This window comes from Gorilla gorilla, chromosome 9 (assembly GCF_029281585.2).
Source record: "Gorilla gorilla gorilla isolate KB3781 chromosome 9, NHGRI_mGorGor1-v2.1_pri, whole genome shotgun sequence".
Taxonomy (NCBI): Eukaryota; Metazoa; Chordata; class Mammalia; order Primates; family Hominidae; genus Gorilla; species Gorilla gorilla.
The window spans coordinates 139330107-139353270 of NC_073233.2; the positions used below are offsets into that span (position 1 = coordinate 139330107).

General features: G+C 43.0%; 1 protein-coding gene across 7 annotated transcripts in view; it reads left to right on the forward strand.

The window, feature by feature from the left end:
- Positions 1-23164, forward strand: part of NTM (neurotrimin) — a 973658-nt gene that overhangs the window by 14884 nt on the left and 935610 nt on the right. The gene's annotated exons all lie outside the window — the stretch shown is intronic.

Here is a 23164-nt window from a genome sequence, read left to right on the forward strand (position 1 = left end):
GATATCGCTGATGAAATAAAAAAGGAAAATAAATGTTGGTGAGGATGTGGAGAAACTGAAACCCTTGTGCGTTGCTGGTGGGAATGTAAAGTGATGCAACCACAGTGGAAAGAGTTTGGTGGTTTCTCAAAAAGCTAAACAGGCTGGGCTCAGTGGTTCCTGCCTATAGTCCTAGCACTCTGGGAGGCTGAAGCTGGAGGATTGCTTAAGCCCAAGAGTTCATGACCAGCCTGGGCAATATAGAAAAATCTCATCTCTACAAAAAAAAATTTTTTAAATTGTCCAGGCGCAGAGGTGCACACCTGTAGTCCCATCTACTCAGGGGCTGAAGTGAGAAGACTGCCTTGAACCCAAAAATTCAAGGCTGCAGTGAGCTATGATTGCACCACCGCACTCCAGCCTGCACAGCAGAGCAAGACTCTGTGTCTAAACGAAACAAAATAAAACAGAACAACATTAAACATACTAAATCAGTCAGTGAATTGGAAAAAAATAAGCTAAACATGGAATTACCATATGACTCAGCAATTCTACTCCTGGGTATATATTCAACAGAATGGAAAACAGGGCCTCAAACAGGTATTTATACATCAATGTTCATAGCAGCATTATTCACAATAGTGAAGGTAGAAACAACCCAAGTGTCCATCATCAACAAATAGATAAACACAATGAGGTCTGTGCATAAATGGGTATTATTCAGTTTTAAAAGGGAAGGCAATTCTGACACATGCTGCAGCATGGATGAACTTTGAAACCATTACGCTAAGTGAAATGAGCCAGACACCAAAGGACCGATAAGGTATGATTCCACTTACACGAAGTACCTAGGGTAGGCAAATTCATGGAGAGGCTGTCAGGGGCTTGTGGGGGGAGGGAAACAGGGAGTGATTTAATGGTCACAGAGTTTCTGTTTGGGATGATGAGAAAGTTCTGGAAATGAATGGCGGTGATAGTTATATAATATTGTAAACATACTCAATGCCACTTAATGGTACACTTAGAAATGGTTAAAAGGGTGAATTTCATTTCATGCGCATTTTACTAGAATAGACAAATGAAAATTAACAAAAGAGATAATCAGCTGTCTGTGGTGTAGGAAGGAGGCAGGTAAATGTGTAAGTTTGGTACCAGGAAGTTAAAGGAGTTTGCATTTGCTGGCTTTTATTTGCCCTAAGTATATTGCAGGGAAAATAGTGTGTGTTTGCACACATCTATGTCCAGGTCCACATGTTTGTGTCCATATACCTGCAGCCTAGTTTTTCCAAGAAAGCAAAAAGGACTAAGCTAGTTGCTTGTGTAATGGGAGAGACAGCTGATGAGTGAACCAGAGAATCCTGTGCAGTATTAATCACTTTTCCCTCATGCCACTGTCTTTTCTCTGGACTTTAAATAAAAATATAATCTACCCCAGTCTTCTTTCTTTATCCCTTTTTTTGATTCTGGTCCTACCATTTAGGGCCATCTCCCAAACACATCCAGAGCTCACCACTTACTCCTTTCTTGCATTGCCTTTTTAAGGAATTAAAAAGACATGTTTTTATCTTTACAAATTACAAAGCTTATTATATCAAATACATTTCTTAATCTCCACATCAATCAGAATATCCTTTCTCATCCCAGTCTATCATTAACTTTAGGGGCTGAGTTTTTTCCCCAAGCCCTTATTTTCCTCATCTTTCAAATAGGATATTTGAATTTCCTTGGAAGGTAGTTTTCACATTTAACTGAATTAACTGTGTGAAAACTTTCGGCACACGATTCATATTGCAAAATTAAAAGCCAATGTTTTTGAAGCTCGCTGACAGCACAGGTACTCGTGACTGGACCTCCCTATCAAAGTCATCTGCTTCCCTTTCTTGGCTCTCTCTCTCTCTCTCTCTCTCTCCCTCGCTCTGCCCCCAGCACTCCCCTCTTCACTCTGCTCCATCGCCCCACCAAACACTGAACACTGGTGCCCTTCCACAGCTCCATACCTTTGCAGGAGCTGCTCTCTAACGGGAATGTTCTTCCTGCAGGATCAGGACAGTGGAACACTGTACATTCCCATCTTAGTTATGAGTGATGATGGAGTAAATAAGACCAGGAAAAGAATTTAAGAGGCTGAGAAAGGAGAACAACAATAGCAGAAGAGGGTGCCTTTAGTTAACAACAAAGTATTATATATTTCAAAACAGCTAGAAGGCTTGAAATGTTTCTCCCACATAGGACCATTGTTTTAGGTGATTGATATCCCTAGCACCTTGATTTGGCCATTACACATTCTATGCATGTAGCAAAATATCACAGGTACCCCATAAATACGCACAAATATTATGTATCAATAAAAACATTTGTAAAAAGGAAAATACATCTGAAACCCACGTCCCCCTTAAAAAAAAAGGAGAACAAAAGTTTGTCAAGACTGACTCCAACCCATCATTTTTATACTTAGCCTTCCTGGGGATCCGGTTTCTAATCTGCCCTGGGAAAAGAGAAAGGAGTCTGTGACATCTAGCATCATTAGACCAGGACTCTCCAAGCGTGGTCTCCAAATCAGAAAGTATGGGGCCGGACCCCAGCAATCTGTGTGTCAAGAAGCCCTTCAGGATATTCATCCTAAAATTTGAGAACCATTGATTTAAAGGAGTGTGAAGACTGAATGTGGGGAGCTCTTTGTGGAAGGGCCACTCCCAGGGCTGGACATGTGGAAGAGGAAGCAGCAGCATGGACCCTGCCTCCTGGGAGGGGCCTCAGTGTCTCTCGAATACTCTCACCTTAGAAAAAAATCCTTTAAGCCACTGGGACAGAGGAGGCTTGGTGGTGTGTAAGCCGTATAAATATGTACATTCACTTATCTATGTAAGTACATATAGATTCCCTTTGGCTAGGGCTGCCAGATTTAGCAAATAAAAATCCAGGACACCAGATATATTTAAATTCCTGATCAACAAATGATTTTTATTATGCAGAGCACATACTAATACTAAAAGACATTTGGGTTTTGGGTTTTTTTTTTTAATTTTGCAATTCAAATTTAATTGGGCATCTTTTTCTTGTTTTTAGCAGGCATCCTACCTTTTGCCCGTAAGTATTAGGTACATAGTGGAAATAGCCTGATCAGAATCAGTGTCTAAAAGGTAGAAGTGGGTTTTAATGGCCTATTTATTTACATTTTAATAGGAATGTGTATGAGTTGGCAGGGAAGAAAAAGAATGCTGCTCTTTCTGGCTCATTGTATTATTTTAAGATCTGTATTTGGGGAAAGAGAAAGCAAGGGAGAGAATATAGGGAGAAAGATGGTGGTTGGCCTGGAGTGGTGGCTCCTGCCTGTAATCCCAGCACTTTGGGAGGTCGAGGCGGGCGGATCACTTGAGGTCAGGAGTTTGAGACCAGCCTGGCCAACATGGTGAAACCTCATCTCTACTAAAAATACAAAAATTAGCCAGGTATGGTGGCACGTGCCTGTAATCCCAGCTAATTGGGAGGCTGAGGCAGGAGAATTGCTGGAACATGGCAGGCAGAGGTTGCAGTGAGACAAGATCGTGCCAATTCACTCCAGCCTGGGCGACAAGAGCAAGACTTCATCACAAAAAAAAAAAAGGAAAGAAAAGGAAAAAGAAAGATGGTGGTTGAAAGTAGCCCACATGCCAGCAAGTCCTCCCTCTAGTCAAATAACTGAGCACCTATTATGGGCCAGGCCCTGATTCACATGACCCTGAGCGAGATAAGCAGCAACACTCTAGGAGGTTGAGCTCCCTGCCTCGGGCCTGGCTCCTGGGCAGCTTTCCTGCAGCCACCCCTTACCTGCCCCAGGTGACAGGATGCCACCTCAGAGGGTGGGACCTTGCTGCTGTGGCTGGGCAGTGAATGACAAGCTTCCTAATGAGATGCAGCTTGGGGAGCGGCTTGCTGACAGAACAATTTGCCGGTGCCCAGAATATCTGCCCAGCCTCAGCAAAGCGGCAGCCTGGCGGGTGTCAGGAGAAATTTCAGGATTTATCATTCGCCTTGGTGGCAGGTGTGCCGTGAGCCGCCCTACTTCCCGCTGTGCTTCTCTAGACCTGCAGACTGGATGGGCAATCCACCCAGGCTTCTAGAGCCTCAGGAAGAACATGTAAAACTATTTCCTATTTTTTCCTCCTCCTGATCAGCTTGTGTTGATGTAAATGACTGGAAAAGCAGTTTTCGGCTTATTTTCACAGCTTAAGGGCTTCGTGAGAAGCTTATTATTGAAAAATTAGAAACTGAAAACAACTTCTTAGACAATGAAATAGCAACCCAGAGACTGTGTGTGTAAGGCTGGGTGTGCTGTAACTGGCTGCGTTACAAATAGGAACTCCCCTGGGATTCAGTAATCAAACACGTGGCAACAGGTTGTCTGTTTCAACAGAGAGTGAGTAATCAAAGGAGATTTGCAGTTAATCCAAATATAACAGCGAAGCATCCAAGGGAAGCCCGGGGAAAGGAGACCAGAAGGGTGAGGGGTGGATGAGGCCACTGGTTTGGAGTTCCAGATGCAACAGAGAGAACTGGGAGAGGGGCAGAAGGATGATCTCTCTGGGTGCTTGTGTTGGTCCATTTGCATTGCTATGAAGGAATACCTGAGACTGGGCAATGTACAAAGAAAAGAGGTTTATTTGGCTCATGGTTCTGCAGGCTGTATTAGTGTGGCACAAGCACCTGCTCAGTTTTGGATGAGGCCTCAGGAAGCTTTTAGTCATGGCCAAAGAGAAGGGGCGCTTTCATATCACGTGGTAAAAGAGGGAGTAAGAAAGAGAGGAGAGGGAGGTGCCACGGCCTTTTAAACAACCAACTTTCCAGTGAATGAGAATCCATTACTTTGAGAAGGGGACCAAGCCATTCATGAGGGATCTGCCCCCACGACCCGAACACCTCCCACCAGGCCTCACCTCCAATACTGGAAATCACATTTCAATATGAGATTTGGAGGGAACAGACTATCAGCAATGGAGGAACAAGCTGCACAGAGGAAGGGGAAACTGAGGCTTGGCTACACATTGAAGCAAACCAGAAAAATAACCTGAGCACTTGGCCCCTACACTTGACCAGTGATGTAAAATTTGGGAGGAATTAATTAGCATTCAGTGATTTACTTCAAAATCCTGAGTCCTACACAGGATTGAGGTCGGAGTGGAGAAGGACTTGCTCCAACTCGATGGGCTAGAAAGAAGAAAGTGGTGCAGGCCTGGGAAACAGTGGTAACCATCAGCATTTCAGGGAGACACTTTAGTTTGCATGTGTATCTCCATGGTTCTCAAAGTGTGGTCCCTGGCTGGCAGCATCAGGGTCCCCTGGCACTTGTTAGCAATATGAATTCTCAAGCCCCACCCCCAGAGAGCCCTCTGACTCTGGGCCTCTGAGAGGAGGCCCAGCCATCTGTGGATCAAGAAGCCCTCTGCATGATTTTGTTGCATACTTCAGTTTGAGAACCACCGGCAGACCTGGTTACCTGGCCAGAGGTACCAGGAGGTGCTCACTCAGGGTTCCTATGTGGGCTTGTGTGTGAACTACTATGCCCAGTCCCAGGTGAGGTCCTGGAGCAATTCTGTGCTGACCCATCTGTCCTGATCTTCCTAACCACACGGGGCTGCGGGGAAAGGCACATTTACTACACGTGTGCTACTACCATGTGCCAGGCACTGCTAAATGTTTTATGTGTGATATTTTATTTAATCTTTCCCTCAACCTTGTGAGGTAGGGGTTGTAGATAGCATTTTAGTGCTGAGAATATTTGAGTTCAGAAAGGCCAACTTGCCCAGGTCTCTATGTTTCCTGAGTCTGTACCCTTATTCATTCTCACGCAGCCTCTCCGCCACATACTTCTCTGTCCCCACATGCTTTGGGTGCCACCTACACAAAGCAACTACCAGCCTGGCAGGGCCCCAGCTCTCCACTGCCAAGCTCGGCCCTCCCCGCCCCACTCCTTGCCTCATGTTAATTTCCCACCTGAGTACTGAGTACTTTATAAATAGCAAATCTAAAATGAATTTTCTACCAGCGATCATTAGCTCCCTTGACATCCATTAAACATTCTCGCAAGCAGAGCGAAGTGACAAAAGGGATTGATTTTTACAGTATGTTTAATAGGGGAAAAGAAAGAAAGGTGTTGACAAGTCTTTTTTTTTTTTTTTCTGTCCTGATATCACCAGGAATTTGAAATCAGTCAAATGACTTTTATCTGAAAAAAAAAAAAAAAAAAAGAAGAAAGCTAGGATTGGGTGCGGGAGGAGAGGGTCGGGAGACGGAAACAGGCTCCCAGCACCCTGTGCGGCTCATTTCCGCACCCGTGACAGGTAAACATAAAGTTAGTTACCTAGTGCCAGCCACCAAGATGAAAATGTCAGATTTAATGCTTCAAAATATATAGGGTCCAAGCCAGGGAGGGAGTAGGGGGGAGTGGAGGAGGAAAGAAGACTGTATTAAGGGAGAGGGAAAATAACCAATCTTCTGCTGAAACTATTGGAAGAATAAATGTGTTGATGCAATAGTTGAAGTCAGAGAAGGCTGGCATATGAGGCACTGTAGCTGAAAATTTAACTTTGATTTCAATTTTCATATTTGTCAGCAATATTTAGATTCAAGAAATGTTTTGCCACTGCTCTAAAATACTAATAAGTAGAGGCCTTTGTAGTTTGGTTAATGGAGTCTTTTTTCCTAGTGGTCTAGGAAAATTCCATTAAAGCAAAAAGTCATACTATATTACAGTGTTTCAATACACATTGACTCTGCTGCCGCGGTGATATCATCCCAGGGATGGGAGTCCTCTGTGCAGCCACAGAGCCCCTGACAGGGAAGGGGTTGGGCTCCATAGGCCTTAGCTGTCTAGCATTTCAGACCTGCACAGACCTCCCTGGCTCATGGGTGAGGGTAGGGGAGAGAGAAGAGCAAATTCAATAAAGCCTCGCCTTGGGAAGGATGTGTTTTATAAGCATCGCCTCCTGGAGCAGGTTGAAGAGAGGGCAGGAGGAGTCGATGGGCTCCTGCCTGAGAAGAGGAAGCACTTTCCCTGCTCTCTCCGGTCTGGACGCCTGTTGCCTGTTCCTTTAATGAAGAAGCTCCGCCCAGTGGCAGAATCTACATGCGCTCCTCCTCCCAAGCCTCAGCCTGCTCTGAAAGTCTGGAAGGTTGCTTTCTCTTGAGATCAGAATTTGATTAAGAGAACCAAGGTCTATTATTTTTGACTGGCTTTTCCCTGGAGTGCCTGTGCATCTCTGATATCCCAGGTAACTCCCTGCAGGGCAATATGGGGTGGATTGGGCTTCACCTGCTTTAATGTAGAGGTAAGTGAAGGGTTAAGTGTATTGTGCCCACACACTCCAGAGAGTCCCTGTGGATGAGGGAAGGCCTAGGGCATCCTCATCTCCCTTCTACCCTACTTTCCACACCACTCCCCTGCCGTCAGGGATTAATAATCACATGTTGGGCTTATTCAGACGGGCTTTCTCTGTCTGGAACGTCCTCTCGTAAGCAGACTGCTGCTGCAGCCACCTGTTAGCCCATCTCCCTGAGTCCAGGGAGCTCACGGACCCTGCTCTCAATTGTCCTTCCCAAAACTCTGAAGTGGATCCCCAGACTGGGATGCCAGTCCTTGCCAAAAGAAAGCCCCATGGGCCTGTGTGATCTCACCCACCTCCCCACACATGGGCTCCTTCATGTCAAATTGTGCTCTTCTTGACATAGTAGTAGAGAGACTTGGAATTTACTAATCCTAAACCACAAATGGGAAGTGATGGAGGAATGGACAGATGGCAGGTGAGGGGAGGAGGGTCCCACCAGGATTGCCACCTAGGCCTGGATAAAGATGACTTGCAAAAGCCACACAAAGCAAAAGGGAGATCATGCCCATTCCATTAGTGCAGGGCAGCAGCAACCGCCCACCCTTCCCTGTGCCCATCCTGGGTGCTTCTTTCCTGGCCCCGTGCCCTCCCCCTGCTGCCCCCACCACCACCTCCCAGGGTGAACAGAGAGGGAGGGCCTGTACTTCTTCCCAACAGCGCAAAGACCTACCTTTGGCCCATGCCTCTCTCTCTCTGCCCCTCCTTCCTTCCCTCTTTCCCCACCAATCGCTGCCTAGCTGCAGCTTCACTTTTCTCTAGTGGCATGTGCCAGATCTTATCCCTGTGAAGCACTTGAGGATGAAAGAAGGAAGGGGATATTAAATCCACCAGTGATACGTGCAATTGGGAGAGGCTTTTGTTGTGTCATTTCCTACCTCCTTCAGCCTATTAAGCAAACAAAAGTGCTTGTGGAATGAGAAATGTAAATGGCCAATGCAAGCCGATTAATCCTAGATGTACAATTCCATTAATAAGGCCGCTTTTTAATAGGCGGCTCTGGCAGCAACAGCAGGCAGGCCAGGAATTGATGTATTCTCTGTAATTGTATTGCAACTAATAGGATATGAAGAAAATTGTACCGGAGAAGCAGGTCTTTCAACACGATTTTCCAATCAGCTGAAATAATGACTTGCAGGGGAAAGCCTTGAAAAGGAATGACACAAAAATACAACATCGTCCAGAAGTGTCCATGATTCCCAGTCCCAGCTTGAAGCTTCTTTCTTTCTTTTTCCCCTGGCTTCCCTCATTTCTCTCTCTACTCCACTCTTGTTCTTCATCTCTTCTTCCCCATAGGTAATGCCAAGACCCAGAAGAGTCTGGTCACCTGTGGAGGGCCTCCCAGGGAGATTCCCCGCCCCTGCCCCCCCAGCCTTTTGCCTGTCTAGGCCCCCTCACTGGCTGAGATTGCTTGGTCCACCTTTTGAGAAGTCAGAGCGAGAAGGAGAGAGGCTGGGTGCTCTATGGAGAGAAGACTGAGTAGGGACTCAGTGTCGGCCCTTCTGCTAATGCTAGTTGTTGAGTGACTTTGGAGCCATGCCTTCACCTCTCTGGATTCTCACTTGAATGAACCTTCCAGCCCCAGAATGCAGCAGCTCTGAGTGCATTTTCAAAGATCAGGCTAGGAGAAAAGCTGGCATCCTTTCACTTCAGGACCAACGAAGGCTATCTAAGAAGAAGAGCCCTTTTCTAAAGGGGTGTCCTCATTATCTGAACGTCCATCTACTGAGAGGCCCTGCAGAACTCAGGCATCTCAGCGTCGAGCTCAGCTTTGGAAATCAGGCCAGTGTGCATACTTAATCATGGATAAGTTGGTCAATTCACTCCTTCCTTCAACAAATATTTGCGGGGTGTCAATGGTGCACTAAGGCACTCTTCTAGGTTCTGGGAATGAAACAGTAAATAAAGCGGGTGAAATAGAAATCAATCCTTGCCCTCATGGTGCTTGCAGTCTACCCAGTCAGCAACACTTTTGGTGAGCCTAACAGTTGGGGTGTTAGGTACGGGACCTTTCTCTGAGACTACTTAGGGATGGGAACTAAAAGCCCCTCTGCTGTTGTTTACTTGGCCAAGGTGGCAGTGGGAGCCAGGCTGCCTTCACATGACCCCTGCCAGCACCTCTCAGTCCTGCTCTCAGCCTCTCCTGGTCACTGGGTCTCTGTCCTGCCCATTTGTGTGTGGACTCTGACCCTTCCTTGGTCACAGACTGGAGAGTAAATATAAAAAGAAAAGGCAAAGCACATTTCAGTTGAAGTCCCCAAGGAAACTGATATGATTGCTGAACAGAAATGGTTCCAATAAGGGCAGAGAGGAATATTGCTTTTATAGCTTTTGGGACATAAAACATTTAGAAAATGTGATTGACTGGCAGGGTCTAATTTATCATTTATCTCATTCCCTCTGCTCTCACACTCTCTGTCTTGCTCCCCACAACACCCAGGCAGACACTCATGTGCAAACTTTTTTCTCTCTTTTTTCTTTCCTTTCTTCTTCTCTTTCTGAGACTTGGATTTATCATCATTCCATTAAGCAAGAGAACTCCTGTGGCTATTTATAATTAATGCTCAGAAACCTGCCAATCCATTTAATGACACTAACAGGTCATGGCCCCCTTATAGCTCTCCGTTAATCATCATTAGAACCGCTCTGAGTTTTTACATTCTTTTTAAATGTTAATTCACCTCTGTAATGCTCCTTTAAGTTAAAACTGTGAAGGGAGAAGTGGCTGGTGTCTCCACGCTGCCCGCCTGGGAATGGCGTGGTGGGGCTGATAAAGTCTGGCTGATTTCCTCTGTTCTTTTTCCCCTCTGACCCCTGTCCCTGCTACCAGATGTCAACCCAGTTTATTCTTTGGTTGTCTAGATTTATCTTCTAAAAAACACCCAGTGGCTTAAAGTTCTGGGCAAATAAACATATTTGAATACCTTTGGCCTCCCAAGGCTCAAGCAACAACCTGTGAGAAGTTCTTGGCTTACCCACCAAGCCCCAGGGTCCTGACGTGGCAGTGCAGCTCCTAGAGGTGAGGGGGCAGAAAGGGTTCCGGAGGTGAGCAGGGTCTAGAACTGTCCCAACACTCAAGGGCAGGCTCCAGAAAAGCGGGTAAAAAGCAGTCAGGTAAAGAATTATCTTTCTTTCTATCAAGAGAGCTGACCACTTGCTTCATTTTTGCTACTGATGGGCAATGAGACTGGGCAAAACATTCAACCTCCTTCCTCACCTACAAAACGGGGTCCAAATCTGTCATTTCCAAGGATAAGGGTTAAATCTATAAAATATTAACTGGCGTTGAAATCATCCTGGACTTTTAAAACCAATCTCAGTGCCAGGCGTAGTATCAGTGTCATTTCTTGCGCTTCTCTGCCACTTTCCTATGCACAGCTTGACCTCCAGCTCTGCAGCCTTCATCCCTGTGGATGTGTACACCTTCACACCTCTCGGGCTGTTGCTTTTAGATCATATTTCACCAGCCATAAAAGTATATTTTGAATCATTAGAACAAATATGGTGAAAGAAGTTAAATTAAGAATGGGGAACATACGGCTGGGCGCGGTGGCTCACACCCGTAATCCCAGCACTTTGGGAGGCCGCGGCAGGGCAGGTGGATTACTTGAGGTCAGGAGTTCGAGACCAACCGGGCTAAGATGGTGAAACCCTGTCTCCACTAAAAACACAAAAATTAGTCAGGCACTGTGGTGGGCAACTGTAATCCCAGCTACTCTAGAGGCTGAGGCAGAAGAATTGCTTGAACCCGGGGGACGGAAGTTGCAGTGAGCTGAGATGGTGCCACTGCACTCCAGCCTGGGCAACAGAGTGAAATTCTGTCTCAAAAAAAAAAAAAAAAAAGGGAACATAAATGTGAACACCAATTCTGTTATTGATTAGCTGTGCAACTCCGGGAAGCTCACGTCACCTCTCTGGGCCTCATTTTCCTTACTTCTGGACTCTCTATTTTTAAGATGCCATGATCTAGTAAATCCTGTGATTTTATTGCTTTCCTGTGAGTCTTCCCAAGGGGCTAAGACAGTTACTCAGGAATAACTGGGAAAAAGTGGTCCAGTTTTGACCATCTGAGCTCTTAATTTTTCTTGTCTTGTCAAGTGACATGCCCCAGAGTTGAGTGCTCTGACAAAAGCAAACACAAATATATGAGGAAAATAGACAAGACATTTTTAATTCATTTTTGACTCACTGTCTCATTTTTCTAGGCATAATCCACCTTCATGTTAGGCCTTTGGAACCATACACTTGAATTTACTTTCAAGGCTGCCTGAAATCTACATGTTCAGCTGAGAGGATCCCTCAGGGCCAACTAGATAGCAGATGCCTCATCAATTTTATCATTTTACCTTTTTAAGGACTCCTTCAAAATAGCTTAACCTCATTTTAAACAGGGGTAAACTGAGGCTTTAAGAGGTAATGTGGCTAGTCCAAGGCTGATGTATTTTGTAGTTTTCAAGGTCATGAGTCAAGCCTAGCTCTCCTGAATTGAAGCCCAGCTTCTAATTTTGTATTATTTCATCTTGCTTTGCCCACTCCCATAGCTTTCTTTGGGCGGGCATGAGGCGATACACCTTGAATGAAATAAAGACGTGTCCTATCAGTTCTCCTGTTCTGGCATGAGTTATAACTAGTGACCTCTGATTTGGACTAGCAAGCTCCTTTCCTGAGTTTATCCTTCATTGTGTTCAAGTTCCCTTCGGCATCAGGATGTATAAATGGGCTTCCTGGGGGTTTTCTACAAGAAAGCCCACCAGCCATGCCTTCTCTTTTCCAGTCTTTGTACGTGTCCCCAGTTCTTACAGGGACAGTCATACTCATCTCTCCCTTCCCTGCAGAGCACCGCTGATAGTCTAAGTAGACACCAGTCCCCAAGCTGGGCTTCGGCCATCTGTCTGCCCTTCACTTGAGAATGCAATAAAATCTGCTTGACAATTATGTCAGTACAAAGGGCAGAGAGGACTGCATCTCAAAAAGCTGTGTAAAATTTATTCTTTCAAAGGTTGTATCAAGAATATTCTGGCCAAAAAGAGCTCTAATAGCAAGTGATCACTGTGTCATCTGATTCTTTTTCACATGGCTACTTTCCCCTGTTAGTGGATTTGTGTTAGTTCTGCTTGGTACCAAGTTAATAACAATAAGACCTTATAATAATGTAGCACTGCATATGTTTGAAAGGGTTTTCACGAATCTATTATATCATCAAATCTTCATGACTGCAGTTGGATTTTAGAACTGAAAGGGCTTTGGAAAACATTTAACCCAACATTCTCAGTTGATTATTATTGATGTATTTTGTTTAGCTTAAGTAATGTATCTTTATTAAATATAATTTGGAAACCATACAAAGGAAGCTTTAAAAAGATTTAAAGTCACTCATGCACAATTACATTTAATGTATTTTTTCTAATTTTTTCTTATTCTCTGCCATGGTTTTCATTATGTAGTTATAATCATATCATTTATATCTCATTTTTTTCTTTTAAGAATAGATCAGAAACAATTTTCCATGTCGTTACATAGTATTAGTGAGCATCGTTTTAATTGGTTTCATTATATTACATCAAGTAGATGTACAATACCACTGCACTATGTTTGGACATTTATGTTGTTCTAATTTTTTGCTGTTGTAAATAATGTTTCAGGGAACATCTCCATGATTATGGCCTTATTCCACTGTTACGATTATTTCCTTACACACGATCACTATACATTCTATTACCACCAATACTCTTACTTTACTCAGGGGAAACGGAGGCATGGAAAAACAAAGTGATCCCAGACCCCGCATTCAGTTAGTAAAACAACACAGACCCCAAGTGAGGTCTTTTGTCTCTTGGTTTCACATTACTTCTATTATATATATAGTGGTTTTCAGAATTTCTAAATAAAAGGCTTGAACATTACATGAAAGTAATTTTATTTTTAGTACCCAGTGGTTGAGAAAAAATTACAATAAAAACTGCAATAAATATTGTAGCACCTGTAAACAACATGTATGCAATTAAACACAGCAGCATTCATATGTATTTGGAAGTGGTGCAAACAGTGCACGTGGAGAGAAATGCATTGAAGCTGCCGACAACACTTCATGTGCATATGGACCCTAAATCCCTTTTAAAACTCCCCTCTTCTCCTCGCACCCCAAACTCAGGTCCATTGTTCTTTACAAAGAAAGCATCCTTCGTTTGCTGCCAGGGTGTTCATTCCAAGCTGGAGTCCATGGGTCCATAGTTATCTCCCTTTGAACCTCTCCTGCCCTGAATTTACAGGGATAGCAAGCGTGGTAGAAGAGAGATGGACTCACGATTCTGAATATTGAGAGCTGGAATAGTCCTGCAGTGAGATTAACGTACAGACATCAGGGCTCTACAACCCAAAAGAAGAGTCTCCAGTAATAACAGTAGTTTAAATTTGCTGACTGTCTTCTAGGTGCTAGGTACAACCCCAGTTGCTATGTATGGATTGTATCTGTTCATTTTTACAAGATTGCTATATTTGTCACAGTTTCACAGATGAGGAGACTGAAGAGGATAGTTGAACTGACACAGAAACTGAGTGATAGGGTGGGGCTTTGAGCCCTGGAAGTGTGGCTGCTAATCCTATACTCTTACCCTCAGCACATAGAGCCCCTCACCCAGTGTCCCCAGACATTTGAGAAGAGATGTGATGAGGCCGGCCATGGTTCTCATGTGGTCAGCTCTTGTTCTAATCCTTAGTGCCCATTTGGAAGCCAGTTATGAGGAAAGCACAATGTAGGACTCTTGGGACTCTGCACCTGACTGGCTGGCTTTCCAAGATCACTGAGATGGCTCTTCCTCCAGCATAGAAATTGATGGATGGTTATCCCGACAGCAACCTCTTTTGCCCATATGCTTGGTGCTCTGTCATGACGGGAAAAGTAACAATGCACAGATCATGATTATGGTATTAGATTGGGTACACATGAAATTGCTAATATGCACCTATTTTGATGTATGAAAATATCATTTTCATGAGATTCATCCTAATTTATGCTATGTATGGGGCGTGATTGCCCTAACAGCTCATCATGGATTGGTAGCATGTTGTAATAATGAAAGAGAGATAGATATCTAGCCACCCGACCCACCCCCCATCAGCATAAGGAAGCCGAGAAGGGCCCCAGTAAAGCTGAGAGCATTGGAGGATGACAAGGCTGTAAATGAATAGACAGGATTTCACCTGTCCTTTCTCTCCAATCTCTCTTTGTGTCCCCTCAGTTTACCAGCTGTCCTGAAGCAATTGCAGCTCAGTGTCTGCTCCCACTAGCTTTTGTGAGGGCTCTGCTGGGGCTTTTATCCCTTGTGCTGAAGACCATGCTCATTTTCTCAAACACAAAGCACCAGAGGAGCTCCATCCAAATGCACAATCTTTATTCCTGGACCGTGTCTCTAGTTTAAATTCCTGGAGTGTTGGTCAAAAGCATGGGATTGAGAACTAGAGGGACCTTGGCTTGAATCCTGATTCTACCACTTACTGTGTGACCTTGAACAATTTATTTACTGTCTCTCCCAGCTTTGGTTTTGTCAACTATTAGATGATTTTGATAATTAAAGTCCAGAATAGATGTAAATGTGTTGATGGGCATTGTCGACATGGAACACATTGTTACCTCCTTCTTTTCTGAATCTGGTGACTAGAATAGATACCAGAAAAGAAAATCTAAAGTTTCTGTTTTCACAGAGAAACCCTATGTACTGAACTGTAAGCTGATACCTAAGTTCCAGTAAGTATTGATATGCTTATGTGGACAATGTACCAAAGCATTTGAAATGAGGAATGTTTTAGAAAATCTAGGATATGTGTTATCATTTAATCACTCTCCCTTCCTTGAGCTTTGAATAAAACCACTTTTCTTCCTGCTCTCTTTGGGTCTAACATTGGGCCTTCTATGTTTCTGGAGTCTGACACTGAACTTCTTCAGCAATACCTTCCCTGCCACCCCCACCACCTGCCACACACACACACACACACACACACACACACAGAAATAGAAAAAAAAAGGAGAGTGAGGCATGCATAGAGAGACAGAAAATTTGAGACAAACAGAGAGACAGGAGAAGTGGAAAGGAGAAAGCAAGAGATAGATCAAAACACAATCACAAAACCTAAAGATATTTAGCCTTTAATTAAAAAACAACAACAAAAAAACACCTAGAGGCCTTAAAAAGCATACCCCACCACACAAAGAATACACTCTCAGGTCATCTAGCTCATCCCACCAGAGGGCCACATCCCATCAAAAGAGCTGTAGCATTTGAGAAAGTGTCTTTTTTCACGGTAGACTATTGGGAAGTCTCTTCTTAGTTGTTTCCTTGGGTGAAAACATGGATTTTGAAAACAGGTAGACAAGGGTTCAAATCCCTGATGGGCCCTCTGCTGGATATATGATCTGAGCAAGTTATTTAACCTGATTAAATGGAACTGTAATACCTTCTCTTAATGTTGTTATAAGCATAAGTGCAGTAATATGTAGCCATACTTAATACATAGTAGATACTCAATAAAGACATGATTTTAATTTCTGGAATTCAGATGTCCTAGTAGTGATTACTTCTTTCTCTGTCTTCCATTGGATATCCTTTATACCCACCTGTGCCCCTCTACTCTCTGAAGATACTAGGCATCTGAAAAAGATGTTCTACTTGAGACTATTAGAATGGTAAACTATTAGAAATCATAAAGAATTTCCTCCAGATAAATTTTACCATTGAAAACTTCTTCATTACCCCATAATTATCCTCATCATTATGTGAGTCAGGCTACTGGAAATATATATATATATATATATATATATATATATATTTTAATTTAAACTAGGACCTTCACCGAGAGAGACTAAATTATGACTAATGCTACTCCTTGGCCTCTTAGTTACAGATGTAGGACAGATTGTTAGCCATGTCTTGCTCAGCCATCAAAGTCTTAACAGAAGACACCTTGCTCTTGTGGAATAGCATGCCCTGTGAGCAGGGAGTTATTCTAAGAGAGTTTCTAGATGTAGTGCCAGTTTTGGAAAGACAGCTGGCAGGAATTGGGCAAAGGGTCTTCATTGACCTGTATGGGTGGGAGCATTTGGCTTCACAGAGCCCTAAGCATAGATTATATTCCAAAAATAATGTTATGGATGCAACACCATGAAAATCACATGTCATGTCATAACCACCATGATGAAATGTTGGATCCATATTTAGCAATTATTGTGGTCTCTGCTATAATACTCAGTTCCTTACGCAAGAACTTGTCTAGGATTCAGCAGTTTATACTGAGGTGTTCAGAGGAGCATGGTCAATGGAGAAAATTGCTTATCTCCCCAAGAAAAAGAAAATTAAGTCATAAAAAAAACCCAAATATTGGAGAATCCTGCTTGCCCAATGGCCAAATAGGGGTTAGCATATTAGTTTCCATGGGAAGTGTCAAAGAAACAAGAAACTAAGAGAAAAAAAGGAGTCACACAGAAGATGGACCACATTAATGGGGCCTATAGGAAAACAGCACAAGCCAACCAATGGAGAGAGCCAGTCCAGCCATCAGCTCCCTCGTGCATGCCCACTCAGAATGGAAAGATATACAGAGACTACCAAGAACCAACATAAGCCTGCAAGAGAATGCTACTGTCTAAAAAGTAATTCTTAAAGCATATAATCCAGAATGAAAAGTCCAGGCAGAATGACATATCCTCTGGCCATATAAGTACTATTGAATCTTTACCAGAACTCTTATTAGACTTTTACAGCGTCTGCTGTAGTACCCTAGAGGCACTCTGTAGGAATGATCAAAGGGCCGTATCATAGGGCCTGTGAGGACTGTCATAAGGCAATGGTGTTGTCCAGAAGGAGAAAGAAATTTAAGGGGTGACTTAATAAATTTCACAATTAAAATAAAGGATACTCCATGTGGATGACAAGCAGCTGCTCTTCATTAGGCTTTGGGGACTGAAGAAGTCGAAATCCAATTTAATTGCAGTAGAAAAAGCTTAGACTGCATAAAAGGAACAGATAACCAATCTGCTTACAACTTTTTCCAGATTCTGAGATTTTTAGGCCTCCTGAATTGTCACTGTTCCCTGAGAGGAGACACCGTTTACTTACAATCCAGTCACAGACAGACTCACCTCTTTGCTGGAGGTGTCCCTAGTGGTGACCATGTAAAATAATGAGACATTCAACTGAGTGAGCAATGGCTCAAGTCCACCTCTGTGTCCCAAATGTTACAGCACATCACCTACACATAGACCCCCAGTTTTTCACTCCATTCCTATTTTCACTTCACTCCTTACTTTCTGTAGATGCTTTGGTCCTATGATCACTCTTGCAGACACTCTCAACTCTCTGGTTCTCTTTCCTTCTATTGTACTTTTCTGGCAAAATCTCAAGTCTGCTTGACACCACCTATCCACTTTCTCTGATCCTGAACCTTCAGAACTAGATATTGCTGGCAGAAACAAACAAACAAACAAACAAACAACAACAACAAAAAACCCAATGTGGTCTGTGTCATTTTAAAATCTCAGAGTAACAAATTGCAAATGGGTGTTTACTACTGCCCAGGAATCCCACTATGCACTCTTAGAAGGTTTGCTTTTCTTTCTTCAGAGACATCTAATTCGTATCTTCTCCCCCTCCTCAAAAGTTTTATAATCTTCCAAAAATCTCCTTATTCCCACTTGGAGTGAATGACTCATATTTCATTGAGAAAACAGAAGCAATCAGGAACTAACTTATCTTCCAGATACCAAATCTTAGTTTACCTGCCTTTCATTTGTAGGGCCCGAAATTCACTCCTGTTATAATGGAAAAAAATATTTCTCCTCATTTTAGAGTTCAACATCTCAATTTATGCTCTGGGGCCTCTCCTCTCTCCCCTCAAGGATTTCAATCCTGCAATTATCTTCCTCTTTCTTCTACATCATTGCATATTTCCTCTCCACTCGGTCACTTTCATATGCACATAAATCTCACCAAGTATCTCCCATATTTAAAATGGCAACTACAACATCAACAATCTCTCTTGACCTCCCTTCTTCCTTTAGCTACAAACACATGTTTCTGCTCTTCTTTCAGTAAAGCTTCTTACAATAAAGATCTTTATGTACAGTCTTCACTTTTTCAGCACTCGCACTTCCGCTTTCCAGCCTGGCATTGGTCCACACCACCCCACTAAAGCTACTCTCATCAAGGTCATCAGCAACATTTATATTGCCAAGTGCAGTGCTCAATTTCCAACCTTTAATCTACCTCTCAGCAGCGCTTGACATAGATGACCCTTTCTGTCTTTGTGAAATTGTTCCTCTTGGCTTCCCTGGCATCGCGCCCTCCTGGCTTTCTTCTTACCTCACTAAACCCTACTCTGTTTCTTTTGTTTCCATCTTCTTCTCTGTATGCTGAGTCTGTAAGGGCTTGGTCTTCAGGCACTTCCTCTGTCAATCCACTTTTCTGGGGGATCTCATCCAGTCCTGTGGTTTCCAGTGACCTCTATATACTGGTGACTGCCAATTTTATATCACTGCCCAGACCTTCCCCATGAACTCCAGATTAATAAAGACATCCCACACTTAATATGTGATTTTGCTCATTGGTTCACCCATATTTTCATGTCTCTGAAATTGGGACACATCCTTCAATCGATAGCATCTTATAATCTGCACCTGCCCAATGGAGAGGTTTAGTTGCCATTGCCTGAACAAGCATCGACTTAGTCACATTCCCTTCCCTTCACTGAGCGATAGGCATTGCTGGTACTACATGTGTTAGGGTTAATTGCCATTTAAAATTCCTTCAAAAATGATTATTTGAATCACACAGTGATTCGCCATTGAAATAAAAATGATCACGTACACAGAAATGCATAGAAAGGGAACAGCAGAGTGTAAATTTGATAATAGGGAAGTGCATATCTGTCTATGGAAGAATGACCACAATTCCATATTCCCCTGCAAAACAACAATTAAGGGCTTTATGGGACCAAAGATAGAAAGAACATCCACAGCTGACAATTTTGTTGTTGAGACACATGAAAGGTTGTCTGTTACGCTTCAACCTAAGGCAGGGAGAAATGGGCAAATCCCTTGGAATAGCAGAGGAGTTCTGATCAAGGGAGGCTGGTATGACCAATTGAAAGTGTCCCTCACTCTTTCTTGGTGACATTTAAGTTAATTACACACCTTAGAATAGATTACATCTGTTGACTGCCAATTTTATATCACTTCCCAGACTTTCCCCATGAACTTCATTGCATCCATTTGATGCAATATGTGTTTCGAATGGAAATTGTAATCCAACTATCTTCTGCCCCAGTGAGAGGCTGTTTTTCCCTGAGTATCCCCTAACTTAGTTAAGGGCACACTTCTAAACTTATTGCCCAAACCAAAACCTAAGATTTTTCCTTGTCCTTCCCTTTCCTTCACCCTTAACATCAAATCCATTCGCATTTCTTGTTAGTTCTACCTATAAATACATCTCCAATCCATATTTATTCACGTTTGCGCCAATACCTTCATGAAAGGCACCTTGCCTGAACTCCTGCAGTTGCCTCCAGGTGGGTTTTGCTGCTTGCTCGTTTTCAGTCCATCCTTTATCTCATGCCTCCTACAAATCCATTCTTCAAACAGTAACCTACATACTTTCCAAGCATACATCCAATTTTGTCACTCGGCTTTATACTTGGAATGAAATCCACACCCCTCTTCTGTGGTCTGTTGGCCTCCACCTGCCTCTTAGAGACCCTCATACATCCCCATCTTCCTCAGTGAGTATGCTCCACTAACCCTGTCCCTCCTTCTGGTTCTTAAACTTGCCAAGTTTGGTCTTACTTCAGGGACTGCACACTTGCCATGTCTTCCTCCTGGAAGGTTTTCCCTCCAGATCTGCTGCTGCTGGCTGCATTCCACAATTCAACTCCCAGAGAGCCCTTTCTCTTTCACCCTATTTACTTGCACTCCGTCCTTCTCTATCAGGTATTCTGTGTAACTTCCTGCAACTTTCTGAAACTGTCCTGTTAATTTGTTTACTTGCATATTGTTTATTTCCTCCAACTAAGGTGTTAATTCAAAATGACAGGGTATTGTCTTGTTCATCACTGATCTTTAAGACTTAAGGTGGTATTTGGTAAATAGTAGATAATTGCTCAATAACATCAGAGTTAAAAAGGGAAAGAAAATTTCTTTATTATTACTTGGAAGTGATATATGAATGTAAGAGCATCATCCCTCCAAAACATGAAATATACCTTCTTTCTATCTAGAAACTGGGACAAGTTGTTTAACTTCATTTACTTTCTGGTCATTTATTAATTTAGTGGCCGTATTAAAATCCTTATCTCTCTGAGGGATTTTAAGAATATATTGAAACAATTTACACAAACAAATATCTTGCCACACAGTCAAGTCAACCTTACTACAGCAGCCCTACCTTATCCTCACGGGATAAGTTCTAAGATCCCCAGTGGATGTCTGAAATTCTTGGATAACACCAAAACCTATATATGCTATTTTTCCTCTTATACATCCTATATATAACATATGATAATGTTTAATTTATAAATTAGGCACACTAAGAGGTTAATAACAAAAACTAATAATAAAATAAAACAATTATAGCAACATACTGTAATAAAAGTGATATACATGTGATCTTGATCTCTCTCACAAAATATCATACTGTACTGTATTTAACTATTTTTGGACTTCAATTGACTGCAGGTAACTGAAATGTGGATAAGGGAGAATGACTGTATATCACTCTGAGAAGTGGATAAAAGCTCTTTCCCTCCTCCCAGAGTGCACAAATGTGCTCTAGGGAAATGGAGAAATGTACACGCACAACTAACTTTTCATTGAGCAGCTCCAAAGACCACAGGTAAAGGCACTTTCCTCATACAAACATTGGTTCACATTAAGTCTCTTTTCAAGGTGATTAAAACGACTCAGAAAGTTAAGATGTTCCCTTTTTGCAGTTAAGACCACAGAGTAACGTTTACGTTTTAAATATTGAAGACGCATGTCTGTCTCTAGCCACAGGCACTGGCTTACTATTTTCTTGGTCCCAGAGCCAGACCAACTAACACCACTTACCATTTCTATCAGTGGCTTGAGGGTGTCTAGAGAATATAGTTACAAGACTGGATTTTTAAAAGGAAGGAAGAAAACCAAGGCTCTCAGGAGAGGACCGAAGTGACTCAATGTGCCTGTCCTGAGATTCAGTAAGTTTTCACCTAAGCAGATCTATTATGTGGCCAGAAAAAACAGTGTCACAAAAGACAGCCCTCTGCACTGGCACTGTCCTTTGCTTGTCAGTTTGTATACAAGAGCTACATACAATGCCCTGGAAAGCAGCACTTCGTGGAATTGTGTAATATTTTATAGCAGCATCCAGTCTGCAGACTCAAAATCCCAGTGACTAAGAACAAAGGTGGGACATGCAGAACATATGTGGGAAACATTCCTCGGACCCGGGGTGGGACAGGTCAGCCAGGGGAGGAGGAGGCTGAAGAAAGAGAAGAGCCACAGAAAGGTTGAAAGTGGGGACACAAGGCTTCCAGCACCTCCCCTGCACTCTATTTGGGCTTTGTCATACTTTCTGCCTTAACTCAAATACTACAGGGTCATCCCTGATGAACTCGGTATAAAGGGGAAGGAGTCATGGGTCAGAAACAGTTCCTAGGACATTCTTGCCCTCGAGGTTTCCTGGCTTTGCAGCTGGAACCAGGGCTTGCTCCTGGGCAGGGAGAGAAGACGCTTCCTGATGAAGTTCGGACCCACCCCTTTCTCTGAGCAAATATGCCAGTAGCATTTGGGTTAATGAACTGTGCCTTTTAATAAATGGTTCTTATCTCACCAGAGTGGTGCTAAATTGTCAGGATTTTAAATTAACTTAATAGTTTCGTGGATGGTACTTATTCACTGGTTACTCCGAAAGTAGCGCGGCCCCCAGCCAGGACTTCTTATTGAATTATGCAACAGTTAGTTATTTCATTTAGGTTTAAGGGGAAATGTTTAGGATTAATGTGCAATGCCTCAGTGCCCCCCTTAATGGGCATTTCCAGGCCTCCCCTAAACTAAAAGCCAGTTATTAATCACTGGGTCACTCAGTTGTTCTGTCGATCGAGAGAAGCGATTGCTCTGGTCCAGGAATGGCCAACACCCTCCCCGGCCAAAAGAGGGAGACAAAACGCCTGTCTTCTCTTGCTCATGTGTGCAAAATATTTGCTGAGATGTGCAAACCCTTATCCTGCCTGTAAGAAGCTTACGTAAGTTAGAAAGCGGAAGTACTATGACAGAGGCAGCTGTGAAATCCTTGGACTTTTGAAGAGGAAGAAAAATGAATTCTGTGGAGAGGAGAGGCAGAGTAGGGGTGAAGCATCTAGAAGGTGCTAACATTTGAAAACGGTATAACACTTACGTGATTGAAAATGTGAAGAGCATTCTAGGTAACATTTTAATCTTGTGCCTCTCTACCAGACAATGATCAGCCTTTGGGCAAAAAGAATTGCCACTTTTGAGTATTTACTTTGAGGCTGGTGTGAGTTCATTGCAGAACCTTATGAGGTATCAACCAGTTTGTTTTCACCTTGCAGATGAGAAAACTTGGGCTCCGAGATGGTAGATACCTTGTCCAAAGCTCCAGGATTTTTGGCACACAAAGATTCTAACTCAAGCCCAAGTTCATCAGTGACATTGTTTTCTCGTATTCTCAGCTAAATCACTCCTGCCCTGCAGACATTACATCGGCACTCAGATCATCTGCAAAACTTTTGTCAGGGATTCCATTCTGTCATACCACAAACCTGACTTTATTGTTCAGTGGAGGGTG